The 19755-nt window shown below is 35.8% G+C and overlaps 1 long non-coding RNA gene across 1 annotated transcript in view; it reads left to right on the forward strand.

Annotated features, from left to right (window-relative positions):
* LOC144457919 (uncharacterized) overlaps window positions 1-19755 on the forward strand; it is a 48051-nt gene that overhangs the window by 11888 nt on the left and 16408 nt on the right. Inside the window, exon 2 of the long non-coding RNA XR_013487523.1 lies at window positions 4246-4345. This is a non-coding gene — a long non-coding RNA (uncharacterized LOC144457919). The remainder of the gene's footprint in view (window positions 1-4245; window positions 4346-19755) is intronic.

The raw sequence follows: 19755 nt of genomic DNA on the forward strand, positions 1-19755 counted from the left end.
GTATATATACATATATATGCACATACATGTTTTTATATGCAAGTATGTGTATGTATGTGTATAATACACACACACACACACACACACACATATATATATATATATATATATATATATATAAATTAAACCTCAGGCATAGCATTTGCTAACTTAAAAAAAAACTACTGTTACATATGATCTATTGATAGAAAACAGATTTTTTTCTGTTAAATTTTTTACAGTTATTAGACTTCTCCATCAAAGAGAGTTTCTAAAAAGAAATTCTGTAATAAGCATTTTTCCTCTCCTGAAAGATCTTAGTGATGAAATCATAAAATCAGGTGTGCAAAAGCAGCTCTTGGAGATAAGTTGATAATTATTGTGATAGGTTTTTATAGACAACTATTGCTACTATATAGCCACAATAATTGCAATCATAAGAATTTCAATGTCACTCAAGTCAGAAAATATTTATTAACTATTCCCTGCATAAGCCACTAGACTAGCATCTTGAAATAATTTTATTATGTACTGAGGGAAAGGCATGAGGAGGCAGTAGGGTACAAGGGAATTTGCTCTGGAGTTGAAGAATCACAGTGCAAATCCCACTTTTGTTACTGCCTGTAGGACACTGAGAAACTCATTGAAACTCACTGGTCATCAGTTTCTTTAGTTGTAAAATGAAGAGGTTGGAGGAGACCAAAAAGTCTTGAAGGACCTTTCTAGATCTTTGATTGTATGACCTCTCTTTTAACTTGAAAGATAAAAATAATTCATTCAGAAGTCACCTTTATGAATATGCTTATTAAGAATGTGAAGTCTCTTTTCAGGTATGTGAGAAAAGGGGAATTTTAAAGCATGCTGAATGATATACACAGGGGAAGAGAACAAGTATTTATTAAATACCTTTTTTGTGCTTGGCACTATGCTACGTGCTTTATAAATATTATCTCTTGATCCTCACAACAACCCTATGAGGTAGATGTTATTTTAGAATTAAAGAAACAGAGAATAAGTGATCTGCTCAGGGTCATACATTAGTAAGTATCTGAAGTTGCATCTGAATTCAAGTCTCCCTGATTCCAGGCCCAGTACTTTATCCAAAAGACACTTAGCTGCCTCCAGGAAGGTAAGTCAGTTTGAGGGATGTTCTGTGAGGCAGCTTTCCTGTCAGTTCAAAATAGGGCAGTTTAATTAGGAAAACAAAAGCTAAACACCCACCCTCTCATCTGACTCAGGAAAGATGAAAAGAAAAGAAATAGGAATTACAACTTCACCTTCTGTTGTTTGAAACAATATTGAACCCTGTTGGACTGATAAGGGCAGGAAGCTTGAGACACTCTCTTTTCAAAGTACAGATCTCATGATGCTTGGAGGAATCTGAGGTCAACCCTTATCATTCTCCATGGCTAAAAGGGATTAACAGTGAGGCTTTAACTGGGAGGTTAAAAAGCATATGGCAAGCAACTTTAGAGGAAGAGACCCTCATCAGGTTTCGTGGAAAAGATAAGTTTTTAATACAAGGTGGTGAAAGCAAAAGTAGCAAAGTGGACAGATGTTTTTGATTGAGTCAAGCCCACCAACAAAAACAGTTTTCCCCTTCATGCTTCTGAAAGATCTCAGTTGCTTGAATTTTTCTTGTCTTTAGATTAGTTCTTTGTAATAAAAAAAAAAATCCTATTATAAAAGGCTGTTTGAGCTGTATTTGCTGATGCAAAAAAAGCTCCATTTTTTTCTATTGAGAATGGCTAAAATATACCCTTTACCTCCAAACAAGGCTCTAACATGACTTGATAAAGAGCAACAGAATTTCAGAGATGGAAAGGACCTCAGAGGTCATCTAGTACAACCTATAACTGAAAGGGATCCTTTTTTATAATATCTCTGACAAGCAGTCGTTCAGTTTTTGTATGAAATTACAAAGGAATGAAACGTACTAGCTGTCAAGATACACTTTTAGATAGCACTAATTGGGAAGTTCATTAATTTTTTTTCCCAAAACTGTTTTCTTTCTGTTTTCAATTTCTACTTGGTTCTGCTTCCAGAACCAAGCAGAACTGTCTAATCTTTTTTTTTTTTTGTCGTATATCTTCTACAGGCTAAAAATCTCCATTTCCTTCGACAGATTCTCACACAATATGAATTCAAGGCTCTTCATTATTCTGAAAACTCTCTTCTATATTATGTCCAGCTTATCAATGTTCTTTAAAATGGGCAGTTTACTCAGGATTAAACATGATAGCCCAACAGTGGTATAACTTGGGAAGAGAATAACTTTTAATACTTATTAGTTATGTGATCTGAGCAAGTACTTTAAAATTTCTGAGCTTCAGTTTTCTTATCTATGGAATAGGCATAATATAATCTCCCTTAAAACAATAATAATAGTAATAATAATAAACACAGCATTTATATAACATTTCAAGATTTACAGTTTTGCTTTACAGATCTCATTTGATTCTCACAATTCTTTAAGGTAGGTGCTATTACTATCCCTATTTACAGTTGAGGAAATTCTGGGATCACATGGCTAGTAAATGTCTGAGACAAAATTCTAACTTAGGTCTTCCTGACTCTAAGTTCCACACTCTATCCACTATAACACTAACTGTCTTATATCATTGGGAAAGACAAATGGGATAATATAAGTAAAGTGTTTTGCAAATAATAAGAAAAGTATCATATGAGTTATTTAAAAAAAAACACAGAACCTTGTATCACTTAATAGATCGTCTTTAAGAATTTCTGTGGCCAAAGAATCCATTAAACTGTGGCTAGTCTGGTAATAAACCTCCAGGTACTGAGCTAGGCTGGTCCTTGGACAATAGATCCACCATAGAAGCCTTTTGGGCCTGGTGTCTCTTGCCGGGGTTTGCACTCTATGGGGGTAGTCTTTAAGAAGCTAGGGTTACCTCCTATGTCATGAGAGGCATTCAAATAAGACTTCAGTGGTGATTTTAAAGGAATTTTTAAAAAATAACCTAAATTCTTTACCTTTTTATATATGGCCCTGAACTGAGTTCTATCAGTTAATGACCTTGAACAGAAAATAGATAGATAGAGAGATAGAGAGATAGAGAGATAGTTTCCTACCCCTGACCTGGGGTCTTACAACAAAACTAACTTCCAGGAATGACATTGTTACCTACATCAACTTGAAAAAAAGATTCTGTAAGGAACTTTAAACAAGAAATAAAAACTAATATAGATTAATGGTCAAATTAAAGAAATGTTTATACCCCAAGTAGAGGACCCAAATACACAAAGAAAGGTAAAGGGGTATCTCATGAGAAATAGAGGGGACATTATGTTAGTTGTGTGGTAAATTTATTGTAAACTGAATGTGTATAAAGGAAATTAAAACAGATTAAATACCCATAGGAACTATAAAAGCAGACAATAAAAATTACAGCTTGGAAATTTGAGGATCATGAATTCTCACTGATGATTTTTAAAAAGTTATGTGTTATTGAGATTTTTCATTTTTACATCTCAGTAACTTGACCATTATTACATGTGTAGGAAGCATGAGGAGTAGGATTTAAATCCAATTCTTCTCATTCCAAAGTCTGCGCTCTTTCCAACGTACCATGCTTTTCTGTGGTCATGGGAGATCATATGTGATACATAAAAGAAAGATACTTTAAGCTGATCTCACAAGGCAGCAACCATCAATTAATCACTCAGCTAGTTTCAGAAACATCTGAGTCCACAGAGTGCACAGAATATTCTACTGGATCTTGTAGGGAGTCCCAAAGGTAGAAAATATGGACTACATCCAGGGATATGCTGGTATCACCTCCTACTGGTTTACAAGATTCATTTGTTAAATTTTGAATGTGAGCATTTACATTTTGGAAATTAGCAATCAATACAAATCAGATATTAATTTATTGTTTTGTTGATTGCCTAGACTTAAAAAAATCATTGGTAAAATGTTAATGAAGATTAAACTTAAAAGTGTGTCATGTATACTTTTTTTCTTTTGGAGTGTTGGTTGTTACATATTTACCAGCCTACCCTTGCCTCTGTCCTACTGGAGTTTACAGCTGTCTGAACTGACCATTGCCATGTAGTAATGGGTTTGTATGATGTATAGTGCATGAGTATAACTGATATATCATAACTTGTACTAACACAAAGTAGACTTATACTTTTCAATTTGTTTTTGTTGTTCAGTCATTTTAGTAACTTCTGGCTCTTTGTGACCCTATTTGGGGTTTTCTTGGCAAAGATGCTAAAGTAGTTTGCCATTTCCTTCTCCAGCTCATTTTATAGAAGAGGAAACTGAGACAAACAAGGTTAAGTGAGCTGCCCAGAGTCAGACAGCTAGTGAGTGTCTGAGGCCAGATTTGAATTCAAGAAGGTGAGTCTTCCTCATTCCAAGCCTAAAACTCTATTCATTGTGCCATGCAGTGGCCCACAATGTATGTAATACTTTTCAATGTGTGCAATCAAACTTTATTGATCAAAGTGTGCAAACAATACCCTCCTCTAAGAATAAACCACCAACCTCTATCTTAGAGGATCTCATAAGTTTTTTTTTTATTCTACACCTATGACAAAGTTTCCTCTCTTCCCAGAGAGCCTATGTTTACCTCTCAGGTTATCATCAAGTAAGTTTCCACCAATCAGCATGGCCTTCAGGCAAAAATGGGTTACTTGAAACTCAAGTGTGGGGAACACAGGAGCCAGACCTACTCCTATGCTAGCCATCAGCCTAGGGCCTCCAATGGATTTTTTATAGTTTTACCAATGGATATTCCTATGTTGTTTAATTCTTAGGTTGGTAGTATACCACATAAATTACTGACAATAGTTTCTAATAATTGTTTCTGTTGGTGCTCTGTGTTGGCAGAGGATGTGTATGTTCATCAGTTGTTTAAGAACAACAGAACAATAGACAATTATGCCACACAAATGCTTATCTTATTATTGAAAAACAACTTATAGAAAAATGAACAATTTTCTCTAAATAGCTCACTCACAAAATGGAGCCTTAAAACAAAATGGTTTAACGCTAAGTTGACAGACATTCTATATTTTTAGGGTACTGACTTGTTCTCATGAAAGGTAGATTACTCAAAGCAGCTAGACTTTTGCTTTCATGTTTCATTGCTTTCTTATTGCTCGACAAATTCTACAATCCTAAAGCCGGAAGAAGCATTAGTTAATCTTTAAATGTCCTTCAGGCTATTGGAAATGCTTGACTTTCTGTAAGTTTGTACCTTGGGTAGATAGCTGTAGAACATATCCAAAGAATTGGAGAAAATGAAGGGCTGTGCCTTTTCTTCCTTCCACTTTGAGGTTAAAATGTTAAAGCAATTTGGTGTAAAAGTATCTAATCATCCCCATCATTTACTTGGGCTGTAGACCCTGAACTATGAATGCTGAATGAAGGCAGAAAAACCTAGGCTATAGCTGAGGGAGTAGAATCCCTTGAGAAGAAAAAAAAATCATACACAACATCAGTTTAATTGTTCAGAAGGAAATCTTGAAATCCAATAGGTATCATTTTCTGTTTCAGACAAAAATTTTTTAAAAATGTAATGGCAATAAAGGATTTGCATTGTGTTTTTTTTTCTTTTTAAAGTGTTTTATTGATGCTCTTTACTTTTTCTTTTCTTTTCTCACCTCTTCCTTCCTTTTCTTTTTTCACTGTTACATCCCAATGAATACTTCCAGTCCAGTCCAATAAACATTTATTATGTATCTACTATGTGTCAGCACTATGCTAAGCACTGGGGAAAAAAAATAAAAAGGAAGACAATTCCTGCCCTCAAACAGCTTACAACCTAAAGGGGGAGAAAATATACAAACGGAGGAAGGAAGAGGAGGTTTTGAGGGTTCCCCTGAATACCAGGAGATACTTGGCCCAGGGTCTTCTTGTTTTTGGAGTTGAAACCAAGCAGAGCTGAGAAAGTCCATTTTCTGCCCTCTATAAAGGAAGGAATTTGGAGAAATTTAGTACTCCATCCTCCAGCCTTCCAATCATAGGGGAGAGGAGGCTAATGGAGTTGGAGTCAATCAGAAGTAGAATTAGCAGCATGGTAGGGAGTTCAGAAGACAGTATAAACTGGGAGGAGCACTTTATGCTGTGGAAATGAAAGCAAGCAGGGTAGCAGATGCAAAGTGAAATGAACACCAAAGTGGCAGCCAGAACTTGGGTTCCACCCTTACAAACCTCACTGTTTAACAAAGAAGAACGGTCAAGCAAAACAAATAAACACATTGGCTATATCTGACAGTGAATTTTTAAGGCATTTTGTTCTGAGGGGAAAATAAACAAACTAAAAAGCTACAGAAAAAGTGAGACAAAAAACATTTGTAATCTAAACCTGGAATTTAAGGAGGGCTTTTCATTTTATAATAGAGCCCACCTAGTAAGGGAAAAATCATTGCCATCTTAAAAAACCTTGCTCTTTTCAGAATGACCATTTCCCTGCTTCGGATAGAACATTTATTCTCATACTCTGCTCAGTGCTTTTGAAATCTCAACTTTGCCAAAGCCTCTTTCCAGCTCCAGAAAGCTAATACTAGGATTAACTCTGCTCCACTCTTCTATTACCACTTCACCAATGAATTGCAATGTATATAGCTCAAATTTTTAATTTCTTCCCAAAATTAACACCTTCAAAAAATACTTTGTTTTTGATTTTGCAAACACATACATACATACACATATACATACATATGTGTGTATATATAATTGTGTCCTCATTGTCCAGCTTAATATAGATTCCCAGGAGGCAATTGTCATGACTTATGTTGCCAGAATTTATCTTTTTGTCTTTGCCTCTCTGTTTCCCTACCTCCCTCCTTTCTACCTTCCTTTCCTCCTCTTGTTTACATAATGAAGATCCCATACTTCAGACGCAGGGGTGGTGAACCTGTGACTTCAGGACCTAGAGGCCACATGTGACCTTGAGACCACAGGTTCTCCACCTCTTGTTCAGAGTATACTTAGGTATTGTGTCTTCTGGATTAACATTTCTGTTATCCTTGATATTCAAAATGTCAGTATATTGAAGTTGAGAGAATTATCTTTTGAGGGATTAATATGATTTAATTGGTATACAGAATCCCCAGGGCCTAAATTCCCTCTAAAATTAGACAAGACTTAGATATTAATATATAATCTGAGAGATTTGTTTGGTCACGTAACTAGTATGTATCAGTTAGCACTTAAACCCACATCTTCCTAACTTCAGGGACAGCGATCTAAGCCATCCACTTTAGCATGCTACCTCAAAAAGTGTTCCTAAGAGTGCACATAAGTGATGCAAATAATTTTCCTTCCCCCCGCCCCGGGATTGCAAAATGCTTTATTGCCAAGGAGATTTCTTAAAAACATGAGATGTATGAATGGAGGCTTCTCCCCAAGGATGGGACAGAGATCACAGGCTAACCCTTAGGAGAGGAAGGGTGTAGGGTCTAGCCCTCTGCAGACGGAGCTCCCTCCCAGGATGATGGAGAGGGGAAAGAGAGAGGACTATAGAAAGCAGAGCAGGGGAGAAAGGACAGAAAAAGGGCATCTCCCTCCTAGGGAGCCCGGACCCCATACAGATGGGAGGGAGGGAGTGTGTGCCAAGATGTTTACCAATGGCTGAGGCAGAGGAATGTTAAGTCTTGAGGCTTCCCAAGTGAAGCCATCTACAGCACCACGATTCAACTTCATGGGCACACTCATGTGCCCACATAGTTTCATAGATAGGGCACATGTGGGTGTTTTGTGTATTATAGGCCAGACCTCTTCGTTTCCTGCTCTCCACGGGAGTATACACACACACACACACACACACACACACACACACACACACACAGAAATGGAGAGTTAATGGGTACAAAACAAGGGCTCTGGATTCAGACAACCTGGTTTCAAATACAATCAACAGTCCTGGAGTTAGAAAGATCTGAATTCAAATTTGATCTGAGACACTTACTAGCTGTGTGACCCTGGGCAAGTTGCTTAACTCTTTTTTGCCTCAGTTTCTTCATTTTTAAAATGAGCAGGAGAAGGTGACAAAGCACCCCAGTATTTTTGCCAAGAAAACCTCAAATGGGGTTCTAAAGAGTCAGATGTGCCTGAAATCACTGGACCATAACAAACTATGTGCCAGGCACTGGGCTAAATATCTTACAAATATTATTATTTTATTTGATCCTCACAACAACGTGAGGTGGGTGTAATTATTTTCCCCATTTTGCAGTGGGGGAAACTGAGTCCCAAAGAGGTTAAATGATTTGCCAAGGGTCACAACTAGTAAGTGTTGGAGGTTGGAGTTGAACTTGAGTCTTCCTGACCAGTACCTTATCCACTAAACCACTTAGTTGCCCATTACAATCTCTGTGATTTTAGATAAATCACTTAACATCCCTGGGACACAGTTCCTCAGCAGTAAAATGAGGATTTTGAACTAAACAACCTCTGAGTTCTCTTCCAGTTTTATTATTTGTGATCTACTTAAGAACTGGCCTTTATGTCTTTCCTCTGACACATACCAGTCATGCCACTCTGGGCAGGTCACTTAATTACTCAATATTCCACCCCACCCCCCACATTAAGACTCTGAATTGCTGAGCAGGTATCCATCATCTGCACCAAAAGAGAAAGTCTCCATACTGGGAGTTCTCATTACAAACAAAATTATAGTACCTGAATTCTCCCAAAAATATAGCTGTACTGATTAGAAGTAACATGTATACAGTGTGAAAATTAGTACCACTGGGTTTTTCTCTGGTTCCTGTTCATTGTCATGTAGTGAAGACAATCACAAAGACTGAAAGAGGGACATTTTGTGTGAAATGATACATGAGTTGATGTACAGGTATAGACCTGGGTTCAGCTCTCACTTCAGACACTAACAGGGCAGTGACCTAGTCAGATCATGTTACTTCTCTGGGCCTCAATTTCTCATCTGTAAATTGATTGGGTCACTCAAAGATCTCTAAGGACCCATCCAATTTTAAATCTATGATCTCATGACAGATAAACCACAAAAGCCTATGAACACAAGATATATACTCTTGCATCAATTTCTGGGTCTAATTATCTCCCTGCTATCAGATTGCAGAATCATTGTTTTCTTCATCCCCAGAGAACTAGTTTATTAGAATTTAGCTTCAAAATTACATAAATATTTTTGAATGGTCAATGAAATAATGCCCTCATAATCTTTTCCTAACCCTCAATAAAGGGAGGGCCTAGGGGCCACAATTATCTAGCAAAATACCAAAGTATCTTAATCATTTTGGGAAGTTGCATGTATCCGCTACCTAGATTTAAATAAAAAGGTGTGGCAACATGGCTAACAGACTTAATATAACTGGAATCGAAGGAGCAGGGCAGTTGATCATGAATAACTATAGGTTTTGAATAATTGAACTTTGTTTAGTTTTGGACTCTGTATTTCTCAATCCCTCCTCCTAGTGGGAATAGAAAATGAAAAGATTCAGACAATCAATATTTTGAAGCTGCAGAATGAGATTTTATTTTGGGTATCAATTGGTCAATCAATCAATGAGGGTTTATTAAACTACTAGTCCTATCTGTTCCCTGGAAAATACATTTCTGTAACCTCATGCATTCTGGGGTGTGTGTGTGTGTATGTGTGTGTGATTTTATATAATACCAATGAGATAATATTTGTAAAACTCTTTGCATAGTGCCTGACACATAATAGGGGCTTGATAAACGTTGTTCCCTTCTCCCCTCCTACCCAAGGCTCCTCAGGAGTTGGAGGTTGAGTAATAATCAGGCCAAATAACCCATACTTAAGCTAGTCAGTTAGCACCCAAACACCCTGCTTAATATCCTTATTTCCCAAAAATCTAACTCATTCAGATGAGCTCATGTGCTACTTCTTAGGCTTATATAGTGATGTCTTAGCATTTTTTCTGTTTTTTTTCTTCTGATTCAAACTTGGCTTATGAATTACATCATTGTCTATTTCCAATATACTTATTTAGTCTCCTGGCAATTTGAATCTGGATCTGGATTGCTAATTATATTTATTCTTTTCTAATCTAGGTTGTTTTTATTACTCTTATCAGCTTGTCTGATCCTGGCTTACTTAGTGGACCACACCCTGTCTAATACCTTTGGCTATATCTAAGGCTCCTAGACCAAGCTAATGATAAACCAAACCAAGACATTCTTAGCCATTTTTTTTGTCCTCATCTACCCCTCTCAGTAGTTACCAACAGATACACACACACACACACACACACACACACACACACACATACACACACACACACACACAGAGTTCCCCTCCATCACCATTTTTTGATTAAGTGAAGAACCTACTGGGTGACTCATTTGGCCAGTAGGATGATGTTCCTGTCTTATTTAAGATTATTTGCCTTCATCTCACATCTATCAGGAATAATCAGCCAATGTAAGTGGCATTCTATGTCCTTCCCTGAGACTTGTATAAGTTGATTTGCTATGGAATGAGAAGGAAGGTACAAATGAATCAGCCAGATGTTTTCAGAATGTAAAATAGCTATTTTTGAATGGAAATTCTCTCTACATTTTACCTTCAAAGGTTGATGGAAATATGAGAGGTAGAATCATCATCATCATCATCATTTTCATATAATATGTGATTACCAGGTACTACAAAGCTAACCAACTATTGACTGGGAAACAATCATCCCAAAGGCAGAATTATATAACATATTCTCAGAAGTTTCAGTACTTTCATGTGCTAAAACTTAATGCTAAGAACAGATAGTTGAACTTAATGGTAAGAACAGATATCCCCTGGAATGTGTGCTGGCATTTTAGGGAAATCATTTTAATCTTTAAATAGCTGAGGAGTTTCTAATACCCTGTTCCACTGGTCAGAGGAATTACTCAAGTCAACAAGTGCATATCATGTCTTCACAGGAAAAAGGAGAATTTAATGAGTATCTCTCAAAAGTGCCCATGACTATACTTTAATGCTTTACCCATAAGTAGAATTCTAAGTGTGAACTCTCCCTTTTTTGGTTCTTTCTTGGTTCTAGGTGTTTGTAGATGGGCTGGCTACATTTTAACATAGAAGTCTGCTTTCTGTGGTTGATTTATGAAGTCTCCGCATACTCTACCAATAGTTGTATAATTCCATAATTCCAAGACCAATGATTTGATTGTATGTGGGTAATCTCTGCATGGATATGAATCATAGTTTCTCAGGAGACAGGTTTTGTGAGTTGTAACTAAAAATAAAACAGAACAATAAAAAACAGCCAATACCTAGTGGCTAATTTTCATGAGATCAGCCTTTCCTAACCTGGACTTTCACTCCCCATTCTCTCCATCCCAACCCCCTACATACTTGATCCAATAACTTTGGGATCCTTGTTTTTCTGTTCTTCTCACAAGGCACTCCATCTCCAGACTTAGGGCATTTTCACTGGTAGTCCCCAAATTCTGTCCTTCATCTCCCTGAATTCCTTGGGTTCCTTTAAGTTTCAGGTGAAATCCAACCTTTACCAATCCCCTTTAACTCTAATCTCTTCCTTCTACAGATTATCTCCGATTTATTCTATATACTATCTTGTTTGTACATTGTCATTTACATGTTTTCTCCACCACAAATCTGTGGAGTACCTTGAAATTAAGGAGAGTTTATATCCTCGTGTTTGTATCTCTAGTGTTTAGATCATAAGCTTCTTGAGGATAGAGACTATCTTTTACCTCTTTTTGCATCCTTGGTGCATAGCATAGTACATGGCACATAGTACCTTTCTGATAAATATTATTGATTGATTGGTTATCATAGCACCTGGCACTTATGAGGGATTTCATAAATGCTCAATGACTTGACTGCAGACTTAGCTTAGTTGATTCAGCAAACATACAGTCCATCAGTAAGCCATTCTTGAATCATTTTTAATTTTGAAGAACTTGAGTTTGTGCTTTGCTAACATAAGGCCACTACTAAGCCATGAGAAGATGATCTAAGTCTTGGTTTTGATAATACATCCTTCTAACTGCTGCTATTCAAATTAAATTCAGGTAGAATTTAAGCAGCTGATTTAAAGCAAATTGTAGAGGGGGCTCATCAATTCACAATGGATAGAGCACTGAGCCGCAGATACTTACTAACTTTGTGATCTTGGGCAATTTATTTACCTCTGTTTGCCCCACTTTCCTCATCTGTAAAATTAGGATAATAACCCTTACCACACTGGATTGCTGTGAAACTCTTAATGAGATAATAATTGCAAAGTGCTTATCACAGTACCTGGTACATAAAAAGTAGTATATATATGTGTGTGTGTGTGTGTGTGTGTGTGTGTGTGTGTGTGTGTTAACTATTAAAATTACTATTTACTGAGTACTAATTAAGATTGTTTTGTAGCAATAGCTCATCAGTTCTTGCCATTAATTTTCCTTTTTGCTTCAATGCAATTGGTCCTGTTTGTTTTATTTTAGGCTTGAATGATCTTTGAACACTTGATCTCTATGCCAACAGCTGCCATGTAATTTGTAACCATCACTTAAGTATACTCAGTAAGAGCTGCAACTTTTCCACTTTTTCTGGGAATGATATCCATTCTTAAAAACCGCGCAATGAAAAATACAACTAAAGAGAGCAATAAAAGTTCTAAGTCTGGTACTCAACTGACAAAGAACTAATTCAATCTGGTTTCATTTGTTTAAGTATGATATTCTGAGCAAGCTTAGTGTCAGTAGAAGCAGAGAAGATAATTGTCACAGAATGAAGCCATATTAAAATCTGTGCTTGCCCCCAAATAATTCATGCACCACTAATATTGGAGGACATTGAATAACAGTGATAAGTCTGATGGTATGTATGGTTAATAATATCCATCCTTGCATCACAATATCAGAGAGCTATTCATCTAATTTTGAAGCATCCCATCAATATGAGTTTCTACTCAATTTACTTGTTGATTGAGTGATCAAAGTGAAAATCTAAATAATAAGAAAGAGAGATTAACTTAATCTTTTTGGCCCCAGAGGGAAGACCTAGGAGCAATGGATGGGAGTTACCACAAAGCAGATTTCTGAGCTAGGTGGCTCAGTGACCACACAGTGAGTGCTGGGTTTGAACTAAGGATCTGAATTTGAATTCAGTTTCAGAAACTAACTAGTTGCATGACCCTGGGGAAATCACTTAACCTCTGTCTGCCTCAGTTTCCTCATCTGTAAACTGGAGAAAATAATAACACGTATTCCCATGGTTGTTGTGAGTATTAAATGGGAAAATATTTGTAAATTGCATTGCAAATCTTAGAGAGCTATGTAAAAGCTTGCCGCTATTATTTAGATTAAATAGAAGGGAAAGCTTCCTAACAATTTTGAACTTTGAGGTCAAGGATTATTCTTTCTCTTTTTCTCTGTATCCAAGATGCAAAGCACACAGTACACACCTAATAAATGCTTATTGATTATTGATTATTCCCCTTCCCATATTCTACATTCCTGCCAAACTGGCCTTCTTTTTTTCCCTCACACACACATAAAAAGACTCCATCTTCAGCATCTCTGCCTTTGTCTTAGCCATATCCAATGTCATACCTCCCATGAAGAGGAACATTCTCTCTTCACCTTCTCTTTTATAGAGCTTGCTTTCTTCAAGATAGAGCTCAAGTATATTCTACAGGAAGCCTCTCCTGATTCCATTAACTCTGAAGTCCTTTTTTCCTTAACCACTTTAAAAAAAATTGTCTTGTGCTCATTTTATATTTTATATATTGTGTATATATAATATTTATATATACATTGTTTTTCCCCCCAAAGAATGTAAATTTCCCTTTTAAAAAAACACTCCAAATCTCTAGCACTTAGCACCTAGCACATAGTAAGTGCTTAATAAATGCTTAATTTGGTTGATTAATTAATGAAACATGTCTAACAGTTGACGATAACTTGCTGTGTCATTCATAGCAAATATCATGAAGAAAGCATAAGACCTAGAAGGACAAATAAGAAATAAATAAAAATTAAATTTTGAATTTGATTTCTTCACTTTCCTTTCTAGGCCTGAATAATGAAAAATGAGATCAGATGATGACTGCTTATTTAATAGTGGCATTGATAACATAGGTGGGTGGAGTCCACAGAGATTCCTGGAAATTTTAGCAAGTGTGCTGCTAAAAGGAGTATTGATCAAAAATGTGAATACTGGAAACAAGTTGAGGGGTAGAAAGGAGAAGATTTTAAAAAAAAGCCTTCACAGAAGAAACACATTTCTTATAAATGTTAAATTTGTCGTGGAGAAAATAAGAGATTTGGGATAGGAAGTGTTCCTGGGAATAAGAACATACTGCTATGGCAGAAAACAGGAAGCCATGGTAATATTGGGGTGCTATATGGGCAGTAATCAGTTTGGTCTTTTATTTTTTTTACATAAACTAATGGTTTCTAAAAATGAGGGTTGGGTGGGGTGAACATCTGGAAGACAGATGGGATTAGGGTGGGGTGAATAGAAAAGTCATTACTAAAGAGAGATGTTTAATATTACATGTCTTTTGTTTGATTCGATTAATTTATAGTGGAGGTTGAAGCATCATTCTGGCAGATGAATGGATAGTGGTTCTGCAGTAAAATTTATGGCAAATGAGTAGGATTTAATATTTTAGAAAACTACATACTGGTTTTTTATGATGTACTTACATAATAGAAATTTCTGGATATGAGATATTATCATAAATTTATTTAAGTTACAAAAAATTGAATTCTGGCATTTTCTTCTAAAGTCCTAGTGATGGAATGCTGAATTTATGTGTGTATGAATGTATCTGCATACATATATATGTATTCATATATATGTATACACGCACACAGTTAACAGTTCACATATGTATGAGTGTATATGTGTCAACTAATAGATCAATAATCAGTTAATTTATTGGTACTTATATTCTGTTCAAAGTACCTGAATCTATAAGCTAGTTCATGGATTCAAAATATAGAACTCTGATTTTAAATAGTCTATAGATATCCTATGAAAAGCCTGCAAATTCTACAATAAAGTGCTATTATTAAAGTTCAACTGAGTATAAATCAAACTTAGGTGCCCCTAAAGAGATAATATGTTATGATTAAAAAATATTCAGTGCATTATGAGTTTCAGAAATAAGAGGAACTTCAGGTGTGATTTTTTTTCAGGAGACTGGGGTTAAGTGATTTGCCCAGGGTCACACAGCTAGTAAGTGTCAAGTGTTTGGTATGAGGCCAGATTTGAACTCAGGTCTCCTGACTTCAGGGCTGGTGCTGTATCCACTGCACCACCTAGCTGCCCCTTCAGGTAGGATTTTTAAATGACCTGAATTTGTACATCTGTTTATATTATTTTGTAGGGATCTGACGTTTAGAGAGTTTTGTCCCTGTAGGCTATATGTATCCTGACCTATAATTTCCTGGTATGGTTGTGTAAGGAATTTCTGATGAAGACATGTAGGCGATTGGTGTTAAAATCTAGAGAGTTGCCTAAGGCACTGAGAATTTGCCCCAGAGTCTAGAGACAGTATTTGTCAGTGGCAGAATTTGAACCCAGATCAAGCTTGGAATTCAGTTTCCTAGCCACTATACTGTAATGCCTACCGTGTGTGTATGTGTGTATGTATGTTTATGCCTATATAAGTTTTTATTTATGTACAACAAAACCATCTTAAGGTATTTTTGAGAGTAGGTCACTGAATATTTTTAAAGGAAAATAGAAAAGAAATATATTTGAGAAAAACAATTTTGAATGTATCCTATGGGGGCACAAAAAATCTGGCTCCATGTGAATTTATCTACTTGTATATGTATGTGCAAATGTACCAATATCAATTACCAGTCCCAGAGAAAAATACTGGGGAGGCTTATCATCAGGCTGGCTGCAGAGCGGAATATTTATTTCACCCATGGCAACTAATCAAGACTTTGCTATATAGCAAGGTTGTGATCTGCATCCATAAAGAACAAATACTAGGTTCAGTAAAGTAAAACTGCAGCAATTAACAACACAGATGTCTGATCACAACTTAACTGACAGCTCTTTGTTCTTAACAGAGTAGTGGAGATCAGAATACCAAAATGGCGTTTGTTGAAAAAAACAAAAGCAAAACAAAACAACAACAACAAAAGAAACAAATTATCTGTCCTTGTGGCTCTCTCCTCTTTTATGTCTGTCCCCTGGCCCCTAATGAAATAAAAACTTCTTGAGGGAAGAGGCAATTTTCATTTTTGTTTTTGTGACATCAGCTTAGTACTCTGTCTGACATATACAGTTATCCCTTCCACATTGCAACTTTCCCCCTGTGGTTTTGAAATATCATGGGTTGCCCTAAGAAATTAAATGAGAATTTTGGGGGAGTTTTGCAGAAGCCACAGATGACAGGTGAAAGTCAGCAGATGACACAGAAAATGTTGAGAAATTCAGAAAAGCATAAAATATGTGCATGGTATTTATAATATCAACATATTTTATCTTTTAATACCATACTAATTCTGACTTCTCTGGTATGAGGGGAGGGCCAGAAAAATTTATGCAGATTTTTCCAGATCACTCCTCATCGGATAACTTTAGTATGATTTTTTGGTTGAATTGATTGAGTTAAATTTTGTTACTAAGACTAATTATTAATTTTTAGAACTGCATTGTATTATTGTATACATCCCTAATGAGAAGAATTAAATATACTTCTTGATCAAATTGAGGGAAGACAATAAGTTTTTTTTTAAATCTTGGAGAAGTTTTTTTACTATAGTTTCTCAAAAACATGGCTTACTCTTCCCCCCCCAATAGTAAATATACCATGTGTGAAGGTTTAAGATAAACATTAACATTATGTTTTTGTTGGAATAATAAAAAAATAGTGTTTTTTATACTTCCATTTCAGAATCAGAATGTGCTTTCATATAAAATGCATACATTTGTAAATACTTAGAGATATGTTTACATTATACATATCAGAACCTAGAATTTTAGCACTAGAAGGAACCTAGGTGTGGCCAAAGAAAGTGTTTCCAGAAGATAAACATACAAGGAACAGTGAGATCTGGTTTTCTACAGTTTGCAACATAGGACTAGTATTCAATTCTTATGAGCACCATAAACTTGTAAACTTCCTCTCAATTTGTTCCTTTCATACTTTTTTTCTACATTCATTTTTTTAGTAAACAAAAATCTACTTTCTCTTTCTCTACCCTCCTCCACAACTGAGGGGAAAAGCCCAAACTTAGAAACAAACATACATAGTCAAGGAAAACAAAATCTTATGTCAAAAAATGTCTCAGTCTGCATCTGAAGAGTTCATCGTCTCTCTGTTAGGAGGTAGGTAGCATGCATCATCATCCTAGTTGGCCATTGCATTGATCATTGTTCATAAGTCTTTTAAAATTTTTCTTCACAATGTTTTTGTTAATGCATAAATTGGTCTCCTGATTCTATGCATTTTACTCTGTACCAATATATTCAATTCTTTCCAGGTTTTAGGACATCATCCCTTTGATCATTTTTTATGGTGCAATGATATTCTATTACATTCATACACCATGATTTTTCAGCTATTCCAAAATTGATAGACTTTCAGCTATTCACTAATTGATTGGGTAGGTAGGTGATAGAGCCCCTTGCCTGGAGTCAGAAAGACCTGAGTTCAAATTTGACCTCATATAATTACTAGCTGTGTGATTATGGGCAAGTCACTTAATCTTTATTTGCCTTAACCCACTGGAGAAGGAAGAGGCAAACTATCCAATAAAACCCTAAATGGGGTCACAAAGAGTTGGACATGACTGAAACAATTGAACAACAACATATCCAGCTTTTTGGCCACCATGAAAAGAGCTGTTAACGCATATTTTTTCACCTATGGATCCTTTTCCTATTTCTTTGATCTCTTTGGGGAATAAGCCAAGTGGTAGTATCATTAGATCATAGGGCTTACACAATTCAATGACTTTTTGGTCATAGCTCCAAATTGTTTTCCAGATTGGCTGTGTCAATTCATAGCTCCATCAACACTGTGTTTACTTAATTAATGTATTTATTTTTGCCTCCAACATTTGTCATTTTTCATTTCTGTGAACTTTGAAAATCTGATTGGTCTGACATACAGTCACAGAGTTGCTTTAATTTTCATTTCTTGAATTATTAGAGAGCATTTTCTTGGAACATTTTCTTCATATGGCTATTGAGAGCTTGGATTTCTTCCTCTGAAAACTGTTTGACCATATCCTTTGATCATCTTATTAATTTGCTCCTGTTTCTCAACACTGTGTATAGTTACCTGTAGTATATGCCAACAAGTTTTCTTTTTAAAATTGTGTTTTGTTTTATTTTTGGTTTCAAATTTTTCCCCTCCCTAATCTGTCTCCCACCAAATGAGAAGACAAGAAATATAAAACCTATTATGAATACAAAGTCATGCAAAATAAATTTCTACATTAGCCACATTCTGAAAAAAAAAGAAAGAAAAAATATGCTTCAGTCTGCATAATGAGTCTATCAGCTCTCTATAGGTGGATAACATTTTTAATCATGTTCTTTTTCATTGTGGTGCATAATTGTATAGATTAGAGTTACTAAATCTCTCGCAATTGATTATCTTTACAATATTGCTGCTACTGCGTACATTGTTTTCCTGATTCTACTCACTTCACTTTGCCTCAGTTCATTAAAGTCTTCCCAGGTTTTTCTGAAACCATCCCCTTCATCATTTCTTACAGCGTAATAGTATTCAATCACATCCATATACCATCACTTGTTTAGCCATTCTCCAATTCAGGGGGGATCCCCTCTGTTTCCAATTCTTTGGTATCATAAGAAGAGCTTCTATAAATGTTTTTGGGTCTTTTCCCCCTTTCTTTGATTTTTTGGGGGTACAGACCTAGTAGTGGTATTATAAGATCAAAAGGTATGTACGGTTTAATAGCTTTTTAGGTATGGTTCTATATTGTTTTCCAGAGCAGTTAGACTAATCAAGGCTTCCACACTGCATTAGTGTACTTTTTTTGCATATCTCCTCCAACATTTGTCATTTTCCTTTTCTGTCATCTTAGCCAATCTGATGGTTGTGGAGCAGTACCTCAGAGTAGTTTTCATTTGCATTTCTCTAATTTTTAGTGATTTAGATTTTTTAAATATGACTACTGATAGCGTTGATTTCTTTCCCTGAAAACCATCTGCTTATATGTTTAGACCATTTGTCATTTAGGGAATGGTTCTTGTTTTTATAGATTTGCCTCATTTTCTTATATATTTTAAAAATGAGACTTTTATCAGTGAAACTTGTGGCAAATATTTTTCCTAATTTCCTACTTTTCTTCTAATTTTAACTTCACTGAAAAAGTCAATTAATTTAGCTGGTATTGTCATTTTTATTATATTGGCTCAACCTTCTCATGAGCAATGAGTATTTCTCCATGTATTTAGATTTGTCTTTATTTGTGGGAAGACTGTTTTGTAACTGTTCTTATATGCTTCCTGCGTGTATCAATAATTTCTATTTTAAAAACTCAGGAAAGTTAATGTGCCATTTTATTCAGGAGAAGGATAAGAGAGAATGGGAAGAAGTAACACTGTGTTCTCTTGAAACCCAGGGTGAGAAACAGGAGATCACTGAAAAACACAATTACAGGTACTAAGGAACTAATTCTTGAAGCTTGCTGGAGGAATCAGTCAACAAACAATAATTAATCACATACCATGTGCCAGGGCACTGGATATAGAAAGACAAAATTTAATTAGTGTCTGACCTGTAAGGGTTTATAGTCTATCAAGGGATGAGAGTGGTACCCTATGAAGTCACTTGGACCCCATAGTA

This window comes from Phascolarctos cinereus, unplaced genomic scaffold (genome assembly GCF_003287225.1).
Source record: "Phascolarctos cinereus isolate Bilbo 61053 unplaced genomic scaffold, phaCin_HiC Scaffold_5;HRSCAF=322, whole genome shotgun sequence".
Lineage (NCBI taxonomy): Eukaryota > Metazoa > Chordata > Mammalia > Diprotodontia > Phascolarctidae > Phascolarctos > Phascolarctos cinereus.